General features: G+C 36.8%; 1 long non-coding RNA gene across 1 annotated transcript in view; it reads right to left on the reverse strand.

Annotated features, from left to right (window-relative positions):
* LOC109233249 overlaps positions 7,526-9,435 on the reverse strand; it is a 6,233-nt gene continuing 4,323 nt past the window's right edge. Inside the window, exon 2 of the long non-coding RNA XR_002069061.1 lies at positions 7,526-7,941. This is a non-coding gene — a long non-coding RNA (uncharacterized LOC109233249). The remainder of the gene's footprint in view (positions 7,942-9,435) is intronic.

Genomic DNA, 9,435 nt, shown 5'->3' on the forward strand with positions numbered 1-9,435 from the left:
CTTGGACTGAAACTATACAACCTCTGTAGACTCTTGTGACTTTCACTGACTCGCCAAATGGAGTAGATACTAAGAATGGTTCACTAAGCTGTTCCGGTTCTAGCTCGAGGTTAATTGCAAAGTATGGAGTCACATACGAAAACGTTGAACCTGGATTAATTATGGCATAAGAATTATGTGAGCAGACTAGAAGTATACCTCTAATAACTTCTGCAGATGCCTCTGCACTCTGACGATCAAGTGTAGCAAACAAATGGGGTTGTCCCCCTCCCTGAGTAACTCGATCTGCACCTCTGCCTGCTCCATGCCCTGCCTGATTATGATAACCACAAGCCTGAGGTGTTGCAATTGTAGTAGCTGAGGAACTAGAAGGACGAGTTGATCCCCCACTGAAATTACGTTGCAACTTTGGGCAGTTGGCCTTTATATGACCAATGTCTCCACAATGATAACAACCATGAAACCCGAGCTTGCACTGACCTGAATGTTGCCGCTTACATGTTCCATAAAGACCTTGTTGTTGTGAATGTTGCTCAGCATGACTCTGGCTATGTGAGAATGATGTCCTAAAATTCTGATTCCGGCGAGACTGGTTTCCATAACTCTGAGTACGTCTGAAGGAAGACCCACCACCTGACTAATGACTGGATTGATCTGGTGCTAATGACTCCTTATTAGAGGAAACCCTTCCACCTCCGTTGGATGTACCATTAAACCTTCCCGCTGTCCGGGCTTTCTTGTTATGCTCTTTTTCTTCTCTCCTTTGTTGTCTGTCTTTTTCTAAGTGCTTGGTGAATCCCACAACAAAGGAGAAAGCTGTCATTCCTACCGCTGCAGTTGATGTCGTATCCTTAATGTGGTAAGTCAAACCTCCAACAAACCTGCGAATCTTTGCTTTTATGTCTTAACCATGTGAGGAGCACGCTTAGCCAACCTTATGAATTCCATGTAGTACTCTTGCACACTTCTATTCCCTTGCTTGAGCTGTTCTAACTCTGTAGCCTTAGATTCCCTATCCTCTTCCGGGATAAAGTTAGCCATGAAGGCCTCTTCAAATTGTTCCCAAGTAGGCAGACCATCATATTCATCTCTTTCCTTTTCCCACATCTCAAACCAAGCGCCAACCACATCTCTAAGCTGGTAAGCAGCCAGCTCCACAACTTAGTCATCAGATGCCTTCATCGCTCGGAGGGCTTTCTTGACACCCTCCAGCCATAACATTGGATCTTCATAAGCTATAGAACCATGGAACAATAGAGGACTCAACTTTAAATATTCGTTACTCTTGAGGACTTAGAATTGTTCTGTCTATTTGATTGAGGTGGAATTCCATCTCTTCTCTCGTTCTGGTTGGCCATGAAGGCTTTAAACATCTCCATAGCACCGTTAACAGCATTAAACATCTGACCCACTTCTGGATATATAGCCGTCTAAGCTGGAGCTATTGTTGGGGGCGGCACTGGATCCTGAGATACTGGTTCATCATGCTCCACCCCTTCTTCATGTTCAACCCTAGGTACTTGAACCTCCTTTCTGGATTTACCCTTCCTTTTCTAAGTTGAAGCCTTCTTAGTTCTACCTTGAGCCACAATAGTAGCAATAGTTTCTTGAACAACATCCTGAGTGTCGGTGTCAGAGTTGCTAGTACGAGCCATTTTTGCGAGTTTTGGAGAAACGAATACATTAGATATTTTCTTAGAGGTAGGCTCTACTGCACGATCTTAAGTATGAAAAAGATGAGACTTTTCCTAAATGCTAGTAGCCTCCTATTTATAAGTATGACGCGCTTCATACCCATAAATAAGACTCTACTGGCACGACTTCATAGACCCTAGGACTCCATAAACCCGAGGCTCTGATACCAAGTTTGTCATGACCCATTTTCTGAATAAGCCGTGACTGGCACCCGATCGCTAAATTTGACCGAGCGAACCATTAATGCTTATCAAAACCATTATAACCTCAAACTTTATATGCAACAAAGTAAATACTTTAACCAAATACTTTTAATTAATTTGAATATCTAAAATAAACCAACTACAAAACTTTATTCGTAGTAACTACCGAAATACTGCTAAGTTATTATCAAAAAACATCTGAATCTTAACCCGCCGACTGTGTCTGTGAAGCCTCTACTAATAAACTGACGCACTGCTTAGGACATGGGATTGCCTGGCTAGTTCTCCAAGTAAACAAAGAAATATAACTACATAAATTTGACTCAAAGGAATACTCCACGAACAAAAGCGGAGCTCACCAATAGCACTGGAAGAGAGGGCCTAAACTGTAGCCTGCTCGCCTGCAAAACCGATTCCTACGTTGTACCTCAGACCAATGTAGGTTCCCAAAAGAGAACGTCAGTACCATCCATTGTACTCAGTGAGTCTCAATGACAGGGGACGAAACTTTAATACAATATACATTACGAGCAAAGATTCCGAATGCATAAAAAACATAAAGCTTCTAAGAACAATTCTAAAATAATTGTATAATAGCAGTTTATGAATATTCTAAAAAAAATTCTTTTATTTTCTTTCTTACAAAAAAAATACTTCACTTTATACTTCGGGAGTTCGAACTATCCTGACTTATTTCTGTCTAAGTCACCGTGTGATCGGCACGGGCTCGATCCCAACCTGATCGAATAAGCTCAATCCACGAGGTGCCACTCGTTTCATGGTTCTAGCGCTCGTGTATCATACTTTAACCTGGCTAAGTAAATTCTCAGCAACGAGACCCTTGGCTCGTGTGCTCCCTTCTTTGGCACAAATAGTTTCAGGAAGTCAACGCATTGGTTAGGACCCTCGGCCTAGACGATGATCCATTCTCAGAATAGAGGATACTCCCAAAAATCTTTTCTTGGCTTTTCAAGTCTAAATCTTTCATACATACTCATACAGTATCCTTAAACGTAAGGTATGTCATACGGATGAAATAAACATTCAAAAATATTTCTAATGATTGTTGCTTCTTCATAAATTTTTAACATGAAAATGGCATATAAGAATAACACAAAAATCTAAAAATTTATGCACGTATATCATAATAACTCATCTAAAGTTTAGCTAGAATAATTCTAAGTTAATAGGTACTCACTCGCTCCAATTAAGTTCATATTAACTCTTTTAAGCAATTCATCAAACACATTGTATGCATGCTTTTGTGAGTTAAACCACTTTAGTAAAAGGTTATATCAACTCACCTCAAAACTTTTCGAGCCAATACGTAGGCCCCAGTCCAATTGACACCAGTCAAACAATCGATTCTACAACAATCAGTGCATTTTAATTAATTTTAAATTTTCACGCCTAAACACGGGACTTTACTGTTGATACAGAAAAAGAAGGGAATTAACTATCCAATTCTCACCTATTACTACTGTAGGATAATTGAGAATAGAAAATTGTATATACCTGAGTTCAAGAACTAGTGATTTGTAAAGAAACCTAGAACTTTTCGTTGCCTGCGTGAGTATTTCGCTGAAACGCTGCTTCTGTTTCTTGTTCGTATATTATTCTTTGCTTTGCTTTCTTTGGACCTAGTTTTCGTCCAAGGCAAGGCTTTAAGGCTTTAAGTCTTCTTTTTTCCAACAGCCCTTTATGGGCTTAGGCTTGTCCCTCCTTTTTTTTTTTGTTTGTTTTACTTAACTAATAATTAATGATACCCAATTTTAATAATTAATAATAATAAAATTTTTAATATTCTCCTAATTATATATTTAATTATTTATAAATAGAGAAGTAACTCAAAAGTCAATCACAAGGGTTTAAATCCGTAATAGGAGTATAATTTAAGAAAAAAAATTAAATTCTATATTTAGCGTGTCTTGAAACTTTTATAAATTTGAGGAGTGTTACAACACCAAGGAGAAAATATAAACAGAATTGATCGTTGGTGGTGTGGCCTAGCGGTCAATGAAGTGGATGAAAATCATAGAAGATAAGATTCAAATTCTAGTACTTCGATAGAAAGCCGAAACATGTGCTGGTTGGAGATAGCAGATGTCCGATCGAATGGTCAAGGTGCATGGAAGTTGATCGTGACACTATAGTTAAAAGAATAAAAGAATTTAAAAGCGTTTTTAGCAGAGAGTAATAACATTTTAGACTAAGGTGATCTAAGCCTTCCATCTTTCTTAAAAGCTGGGGTTCTTCTAAGTTGCTCGGACTCGGGTGTAGGTATTCAATACGAGGACGGATCCGGGTATCGAATTCGGCAAAATTTAAATTTTAAGATTCGGGGATGCGGATCCGGATATGGATACGGGTGCGGGGATTCGGCTAATAAAAAATAGAGCTATAAAAATATTGTAAATTTTGAGAGATATTATGTGAAAAACTTACATGAATATTGTAGAATTCAATCTTTCATTCGCCAAGATGGACATTATTCTTTCATTCTCCTAAATCTGTTTTATTTTGATTTTGAGAAATTAAAATCTCCATTTTCTCCCAAATTTGTCGATGGACTCCGGTCAAAGTGTCCGAAGTCAGTTGACCATATCCAGGACGTTTCCCACTCCCGCTCCTGTCCCCGTCTCGTATCGGGACCGGGACAACACCAAAATCGAAAAGTTCGCGCAACTTAGGTCTTCTTTACATGTCTTACAAAGTGAGCAGTTTTCACAGTAGTGGTAATATTCAACTTGTCTTAGTGTCTCAATTCAAACAAAGCTGTGAAGCATTATAGGATTTAGTCTTCCCCACAAGAGATGCATATATTGGATTTTGCTCTGCACCAAAACCTCATGGTTATCTTGATTTTTCTATGTAAGCACATGCCTAATTAAAGTAGTTATAGTTTATATTATTGTTATGAATGAGACAAAATCTTTATGCAAACAGAATAGTGCAAAAGAGCTTGTGTAGCAGACAACCTTAGTGTACTGTAGCAAAACTAAAAAGGAGATACAACTCCATCGTTTATTGATGACGCCTTAATTGAGAAGATGAATGCATCTAAGCTGACCACAGATTCCATTATAAACTGATGTTTACTTAGATACTCTTTTCTCTTTTTATCCATATACAATTTGCCACGTCGGCGTCCCTATATAAGGAGGGTAACTTTTTGTTAGGTTGTGGCAACCATAAATGGCTTCCAAGCAACACGAGGAAGTGCCAAGAGGAAGATGAAAGAATGGCTATGATTGTATCCATTTTAGGAGAAGGTCGTTGGGATGATATAGCAAAAGCTTCAGGTATAATTAGATATGTAGAAATGTTAAACTTCATAGTACCGAAACAAAGTAGAAACTCATGTCAGATCAGAGGCAGTCGGTTCAGAATAAGTGGGGATCTTATTATACGTATACATTTTTGGTTTACTTTGTATATATAATATAGTTTGAGCGAAAAGCAATTGGGTTCAATTGAAGCCGCTCTAAGTCGAAAAAAGCATCAAATAACTGTGTTTAGAATATGCTTTAATACAGGGCTGAGGAGGAGTGGGAAAAGCTGCAGATTGCGATGGTCATATATCTAAGCTAGTTCCACTTATTTATGAATGTAACTATCTTTTAGCATAAAAGTTCTTTTATACACAATTAACTTATTCTCTAACCGATTATTGGTTTCATTTGACAGAATCCTTTGGCAGTAACACTGGTAATTCAGAACAACAATCATCAACTTTAAAAAGTTACACAGTCCCTTCTTCTCAAAGCGATGACTCCTTTTCTGAAAAAGGAGATTGTTCCTCTGCGCATATATATACTCTTCAAATGAAACAACATTATTGGATTGGATTCCAAGTTGGTCATATCAACAAAGCAGAATTAATGGAGCATCATATGTACTTTTGCAGCTCAAGCCTATGTTATTGTTATCCTCCCAAGTAGGGGCGGAGCTAGAAGGCTAACTACCGGTTCGGCCGAATTCGCTAGCTAGCTTTACTCCAAAGTCCAAACCTTGTATTTTTACTAAAAAGTTCATCAAATATATGTACAAAAATTAAATTCAGAATCCAATTACTAACACTTTACATCGCTATCCTAGAATTTAAAACTCATAAGAGTTTAAATCTTGATTCTCCCAAGACAATACTATAACTACGTTGGAAGGTTCACATTACCTCTGGGGACAATAGTTAAATCCATAGTACTATTTATATTTATCTGTAGAAATGCCAAGAATCTTGATTTGTATAGACAACTTGAATGTACATTTTTATGGGGGAAAAAGACGAAAAAGGACAGCCTAAACACCTATTTGGACATATTACTGTCTCCTGTTTTTAGCTTAAAGTATAGTGTATATGTCTGCTATAATAATTGGTAACTCTTAAATATCGCCTGATATGATTACGCCAAAAATAGTGTGAGAACCGACTAATTGCACTGACAATAAAATTGTTCTTTACAATGTCGATGTATATATTTTAAATCTTTAAGCTTTTCGTGCTTATTTTCTTATCCCGTGAATTAAACATGAACAAGCATAAAGAAAAGAATAATAATGCAAGAGGACGGTTTAAAGGAAGATGATAAGGACTAACAGCACTTTTCTACAATTATTAATGAACTTATCGTCAGCTTTACGCTGGTGGATATATTCTGTCTCTAAAATTAAAAAAGAGACCAAAAAAAAAAAAAAACAATCACAAGAGCTGCTTAGTACAGGTTTATTGGCTTATAATCCACAGAAAAGCAATTAAATATTTCAAAATTTCCTTCTTTTTTAGTTGAATAGCTTGCACAAACAAATACTCGATCCACTTATTTTTAAAGTAATGTGGAAAACGTAGTAAATTTATATTCGGCACAAATCTCTTTCTATCCCCTCGAGCACTCAGTAGAAAAAGAGGAATCAAATCATACAGACTTGGGTTTGATCTCCAAAATACAGTAAAGATTGAAACATTTTTTCATAATGGTACCTAAACTATCTAAAAACGATCGAACTACAATCAAATTTGCCAATTCTTTGAAATGAAAATCACGTTCAGAAATTAACCTTTATTTAATAGTATACGCATAATTAATTATCTACTCTTGGGCAACCTTTCCACCAGCACTACAAACTACTTATAATATATATGATGCCTTTATTCTATTATTTATGTGCCCATCTTACTGTTTTGCGAATCTTCATGCTTCTTTAAAAAAATTTAGTTCTAGATTTGCATGCATTTCCTAATTTTCTGAAGGTCATCAAGTTCGTTAAGTACAATAGCCAATTAGAGGCAGAGCCATGATTTCAATTTTATAGGTTCTGGAATTTAAAACAAATAGTTTTGAGTGCTAATGAGTCTAAATTTAATATGTATACATACTTAACGAGTTACTTCATACAAATATACTGTTCAAAAAAAACTATTGAATTCAGCCGAATTCCTGTCACAGCTTCTGCCTCGATCTCCTGTCACCAACAATAGAAAATAATGTGCATCCATTACTATATATATATGTTCAATCTGTGGTTAATTAATTATTATAGTCCATATACACTGAGCTTTCCAACAGACAGGAGCCATATGCTTCAAAATTATAAGATGATGGTAGCACTGCTTGGTCATATGCTGCAAATTCTATGATAATGATAATGCTGATAAACTAAGCATATCTTTTATAATCATTGGATAATGATCTGAAATCATATCCGTCCTGCTGAAAGCACTGACATAATATATCTCCTACCATCTAGGCAGGGGCGGAACCAGGATTCGAAAGAGTATGAGTTCTGATCTTATCACCGATTCCTAACTCGGTTTAGTCATTGGGTTCGCAATTAAATATTTTTATTTATTTAATAAACTTTCTAATACAAATACAGGATTTAAGCAAAAATTACTGAGTTCGTCTGAGTCTGTAGCTACTACACGTCCACCACGCCTGCATCTAAGCATTTCCATTTTCCAGTAAGCAAGTTAGACTATCCACTTGTACTACCGCCTCGCCGTAGTTGACGACCGCACGCGCCCCTCAAACGTCCTTTGAAAACACTACGTCCATAGTAAATGGAATTAATAATTTGAAAGTAAACCTCTTGTAACTAGAAAGTAACCGTCTATTTATTAATGAAAAATTAAGTATATCACTTGCTAAAACATTTTAAGCGATCTGTTTTACACATATAAGTTAAATTCGTTGTGTATTGTTATATGTCGTTATATATGAACGCTTTTCTCCTATGTCATTGTGACGATCAGATAGGCCATTTTGCATACTAGCCTTAATTTCAGTATTTCGAGACCTTCCATAGCTTCATTTATGTTTATTGATTTGAGTGTGTGGTCCGTGTCGTTTTCCGGAAAGCTTTTACCTAAAATTGTGAAGAAAATGTGATTTTTGACTTAAAATGAGCTAGAGTTGACCACTGTCAACATTCATGTTAAACGACCTCAGATCGGTATTTTGAAGATTCCGGTAAGTTGGTATGATATTTTTTTGTACGCATGTTGTCACACCTCCTTTTTTACACACCTACCCCGAAGGATAATGTATAAGGGAGTTTTTCCATTTAAAGTGACATTATTCGAAATGGGATTATTTATTTCTAGAGTCGCCACTTGGGATAGGGTTGGCTTTTGGTGTCCCAAGTCACCGGTTTATTTTGAATCCCAAATCGAGGAAATTTCGACTTCCCAATTGGAGTCTGCGAACCAGAAATTCTGAATAAGGAATTCTGTTGACCCGAGGGAAGGTGTTAGGCACCCCCGGATCCCGTGGTTCTAGCACGGTCGCTTAAATTATTATAAATGGCTGAAATCTGATTTTTATACATGTCATCCTATAGTGCAATTTTAGAATTATTTACCGGTTTTAGTTAAATTTTTAGGAAATTGAACGTCGTTTAAAATATGTTTTTGGATCACGTCACGTGAAATGCACCCGGATCCTCGACACATTTTATTCAACGTTTTGGGATTTGGATTTGGGTCACATGAAATGCACACCCGAATTTAGGAAGGTAAAACTATTAAAGAACGCGCCTAAAGTGACTAACGTGTTATTAACTTTGCAGGAGGCCATGAAAATTTGCTAAATGGCACGTCCCGAGTTCTAAAATATTTTAATAGAGGTAATTAAAGAGGGCCACGCAATTTGTGAATTTTGTTTGGCGCGGCACACCTCGTTTTATTTTAAAGGGCCATCCTAAAGGGACCATTATTTTTCTATTAAAGATTGTCTCTAAAGTAACTTAATTAATTGGCATTATTAATTACTATTGTTAAAAGCATTCAAACAAACTTGGGCCTCAAGATCAAGTACAAATTCAAAAAAGAGGACTTTCATTTATTGAAGGCCCCTTAATTCAAATTTGCTACTTAACTTGGAAGGCCTAAGCGTACATTACCAAATTAAAATACCAGGTTTTAAAAAAAATACTAGCTCTCGGCACATTGGTCTTTGTAGACCAGCCCAACGAGGGAGAAAAATTTCTGCCAGGTTTTTTAAAAGGAATTGCCGGTCGTTGGTCTCTGCCCAGCCCTAAT

Source organism: Nicotiana attenuata, chromosome 10 (assembly GCF_001879085.1).
Source record: "Nicotiana attenuata strain UT chromosome 10, NIATTr2, whole genome shotgun sequence".
Classification (NCBI taxonomy): Eukaryota; Viridiplantae; Streptophyta; class Magnoliopsida; order Solanales; family Solanaceae; genus Nicotiana; species Nicotiana attenuata.